The following is a 5170-nucleotide window of genomic DNA, read 5'->3' on the forward strand; positions in this document are numbered from 1 at the left end:
ACTACAGATCATGGAGGATAGTATCCTTACAACCGTGACCAATGTGAAGGTTCCCCAGGAAATGACCTTCTCTGCTGTTTGATTACCCTATATATACTGGGTTGTCAGGAAAGTCAGGACACATTTTCACATAGAAAAATGTAGAAAACTACATTATGACTTTCCCAACAATCTAATAGAATCAATTCCATAAGTCCAGACAAAAAGCTAATGTGAGCTAAAAATAAAATCAAGAATAGCTTTATGCTACTAGTAGTATTTCACCATAGTACTGTAGGTATAGTACTTAAACTGTACCTAGACTGATCTGTGGATGTTGGATAAATGCAGAAAATATAGTAAATAAGAAAATGTAAGTAAAAATACCATGGGGTGCAATGCAACTAGCAAATAGTCAGTAAGGAAACCCATTAGAGTGGATAGTGTTGGGGAGTTGTAGGAAGCCATATCCGAGTAGGTGCTGGAAGGGTGGTTTATCAAAATCCAGACTGATTCGGCCACTCTTCATCATAAATCTACTATAGTTGGTTTGTACATAGCCCCTCACTAACTGTCATTTAGAATATATGACTCTAATGATTTTGTAAACATATACATATATATATATATATGCACAAGAACATCATGCATACATATAATATATATGCAATATATAATGATTTTTGTATACACATATACATATATGTATATATACACATATGTGTTGTGTGTATACATATATATAACATATATATACATATATATGCACAAGAGTATCATGTTCTTGACCTAAAGCGATAGAATATAAGAAGAAAAAGCCCATATCTTTTGGTTTGGATAAAATTTGAAAAATGTATCTGTTCACGTGCACCATGACAAAACAAAAAACAAAGTCCCCAACTGTCATTCATCAATATTCTTCAGATCTGATCGACTTACTAAATTTTCTCCATAAAAAAGTTCAGAGGGCTTTACCAGTCCAATATTAGCATTAGCATCACAAAGCCCAGCATTAGTAAATATATAACTTCAAAATGAATTAGGGCAAAAAGTCTATTTAAGACAGAACGCGTCAAACACATTTATTTCCCTAGTCTACTAAAGAATGTGAGCACCATTTACTGTTTCTCCTGTGCCGGGTGCTGTGCTCGTGCTTTACATGCTTTATTTTATTTACTTCCAGTAATCATACATATCAGTTATCAATAACCTCATTTTACAGAGGTAAACAGTGAGACCAAGAGTGCATAAACAACCCACCCAGAGTCGCCGAACTATTAAGTGAAGAAGTTGGATCTGCTCAATGCCAAACCACCATGCTACATTGCTACATTGTTTCACAAAGGACAAGTGTAAGAACCTAGTGCCCATCTTGAGTAAAACCTGGTGGCAGCGCAGTGGGTAATGCCTGGACCCACATGGTAAAGTCCTGGGTCCAGTTCTGGGACCTCCCGGTACACACCAGGTGCCTGTACACATGACCCAGACTGGCTGAGACTGAGGGTGGACTGCAGCGTGAGGACCCTGTCACAGGTGTGTCTCTCCAATCCTCCCTCTCTCTCTTTCTCTTTGTCTATCATGGAAAAAAATATTTAAAAAAAAATCATAGAAAGTACAGAAATCTGACCAAGTTAAAATTAAATGAACTGTTCCCCAGTGTAAAGGAATTCAACATGGCCCAGTTAGAAGACAGTTTTTGGTGAACAAAAGGCCTTTAATAGCTACGCCCTAAGGAGTGAGACTCTTCAATAAATTGCAATATGTGCTTGTCCACAGTGGCCCATCTGGCTCACACAGGGTGCACATGCCTGCACGGGCAGTGTATGAGCGACTCAAGACATCTAGAGCAGTGGGAGTGAAGAAAAGTAGGCAAGGTGTCTTTGTTGCTGCTAACACCTGTGTGTATACCACAGCATAAGAGGGAAAAAGTATGTGGAAAAAAAAAAAAAAAAAACCTAGACATTAAAAGTACTCGGGACCAGCAGCTGGCATAATGGCTATGTCGCTGGACTCCCACACAGTCGACAACAGTTCGAGTCCTGGATCCAGTGGCTTAAACTCATGCTGGGTGCGTGTGTGTGCATGCCCAAGATCCCAAGAGGAAAATGGAGAAGGGATTGCAGCCTGGCCATCTCTCCTGGGGAATGATTTTTCGTTTTCTGTCTCTCTATCTTTCTGGTGAGCGCACACGCCCTATAGCAAAAACCTCTCCAAAATAAAAAAAAAAAGTACTTAAGTAATGCAGCACATGGGTAACACATTCAACCTAAGTTAATGTTACATACTCTTGAGAGTTTTTGAGCTCAAAATATGAAGCTATGAATAAATCCATAAAGCAACATTTACTAAGCCATTTCCTAAGGGGGGGGGCAAGAAAATCAAGCATATTCCATGATCTCAAGGTTTTCATAATCTACTTAGAGATCCAATATTGATGCATAAAGTCTCATACAGCTTGTATTAACAGCTACAAGTACAATAAAATTGAGCAAATAAAAAAATTAGTCTAGATTGGAGTCGTCAGAGGAGGCGCATGGAGAAGAGAGGACTTCAGTACATGGATGTTGTCTGGGCGAAAGAGAAAGCCAGGATGGTCTAGACAATCAAGACAGCGCGGTCAAAGAACATACAGGTATCAAGTGTGTCCAAGGAGATGCAGCCTCAGTGTTCCAGACGGTAAAAGCAGGAGAGCCACCTGTCAGCCTGGAGAGCCGTGTGTTAATATAAACTAGTTCATGCAGCTCAAGGCCTCAGGTAAACAAAAATGCTCTTACTAGGCAGAGGCCATCTCCCAGGAGTGGAGCAAAGGCCAAACCTTCTGTGAAAGTTAGGGTTTAGACAGTGCAGACCTGCTGAGTTAATTCTTCACTGCACAAATAGACAATGTTTTATTGTTGCATAAACAAGACCTGAAAGGTTAGGTTCCTTTTGCAATGTCTTATAGATGTTATATCAGTGTTTGAATGTGCTTTTGTTTGAATTGAATATCTATGCTCTTTCCATAGTAACGCATTGCCTCTTCTATAGAGTACTGGAAGAAAAACTGCTGATTAGACAGGATTCTGAAAAAAGTAAAATGTCAATAAGGTTCCAAAGCAAGGAAATGGTATATGGGCACGGCAGAGGGTGAGAGGGAGGGACCAAGGGTGGGGCCGAAACATATAAGCAACAAGAAATGGAGAGTTATTTGTTGATGATAGCACGTATGGTAATACCTTTGATTGAGCCAATATACAGTATTCTGGATGGAAAATCTCACTTTGTATACTGTAATGATGTACAGTGAATAAATGCAAATAAATAAATTTAAAATAAAAATAAATAGATAAATACATTTCCAGACCTAAATAAATAAATAAATACATACAACAAAAAATGTTTGGTGCATGTGCGTGCACACCCCAAATCCCAACAGGATGGAAAAATGGAGAAGGGGTTGCAGTGTAACCGTGCCCAGGGGGAGTGTTTTCTCCCTCTCTCTCCTGCTCTCTCTCTATCTTTTTCTGGCAAGCACATGTGCCCTCAGGCAATTTTTTTCCCCTTTTTTTGAGAGGTTTTTGCTATAAGGTGCATGCACTCGCCAGAAAGACAGAGAGAGACAGAGAGACAGAAAGCGAGAAATCATCCCCCAAGGGGGATGGCCACGCAGCAATCCCTTCTCCTCCATTCTCCTCTTGGGATCTTGGGCACACACTCACCAATGCCTAGCATGAGTTTAAGCCACCAGGTCCAGGACTCGAACCACAGTCAGCTACATGGGAATCCAACAACATAGCTATTACGCTAACTGCTGGTCCCCCCTCAGGAAATTTGTTTAAAGTATGTATACATTTTAATATACATTGTATGTAATATACATATATTCAATAGCAATCATAAAACACAATACAGAAAAAAAAAATCATACTCAGGATGCTGCACAACTATTCAATTCCAAAAATAAATTTTTTCCCCTTTACTCTATGATGACAAGGCCACGTCTCTCAGCCCAAAGGCAGAAGTATGTAACAGTTAGAGACTCCCCGTCTACTCTCACTGAGTGAGTAATTACTTTGGTTCAAGGGACATGGTACTCTTTCTGAGGAACCCACGTCATTCTCAAGTAAAGAAAATAAGAAAAAAAACTTGGACCAAATCTATTCATATGGGAGAAGACAGTACGGCCTGCAGGAAATGTCACGTTAGAGACCCCCTTACTCTCTCTAGGCCAGTCATTCTCAGTGATGTGTTAGACATTGATGTACATTGCATGGTAGTCTGAGAGCTCAAGGTGAGGAAAAGCTGAAGAAAATCTTTGACTAATAAATCAGTGAGTATGGGACAAGAAAGTGTGTCATATCCAGGAAATGCCATGAGAGCAGTTATTACAGGAACTATTGACCCTCTGGGAAATTGCAGGATTTCTTGGATTCAATTTTTGAGTATGAGCCAGAAACAGATCTAAACCAAGCAATATGGGTGGGTAATTAGAAAAACTTCCTTCTCTAAAAGTATAGTCTACCAAAAAGCTCTGATAAGTTTTTCATTATCTTGTCTTACCATTTATATTTCAGTTTCTTAAATATGTGGCATAGCTATTACCCTATTCTATTTAATCTAGTAATAAAAATGAGTCAGGGAGCCAGCAGGTGGCAGAGTGGTTAAGGGTTCTAGACTCCCACATGGCCGACTGTGGTTCAAGTCCTGGACAGGGTGGCTTGCTTTCTGGCTTTCTCTCTCTCTCTCTCTCTCTCGCTCACACTCTCTGTTCCTCTCTGGTCAAATTAATGTATCAAATTAATATAAAATAAATTAATAAATAAATAAAGTTAAATAAAAATAATTCTTTAAAAAAATGCATCAGAAGTCTACTTTCTTCTGTGACAGCACCTTCAAAATAAAATTAAAATTAGCAAGGGGTGCCTATTTATCCCTTCTATTTCATCCCTGGTCTTATCTCTAGTTGCAGCATAGATTCTGTTCACTAGAAATTCAGTTGTCTCTGGGACCAGCAGTTGGCGTAATGGCTATGTTGCTGGACTCCAATGTAGACAACCGTGGTTCGAGTCCCGGACTCAGTGGCTTAAACTCATGCCGTGTGCATGCTTGCCCAAGAGGAGAATGGAGGAGAAGGGATTGCGGTGTAGCCATCTCCCTTAGGGGGTGATTTCTCACTTTCTGTCTCTCTGTCTCTCTGTCTCTCTGTCTCTCT

Source organism: Tupaia chinensis, unplaced genomic scaffold (genome assembly GCF_000334495.1).
Source record: "Tupaia chinensis unplaced genomic scaffold, TupChi_1.0 Scaffold000395_1, whole genome shotgun sequence".
Taxonomy (NCBI): domain Eukaryota; kingdom Metazoa; phylum Chordata; class Mammalia; order Scandentia; family Tupaiidae; genus Tupaia; species Tupaia belangeri.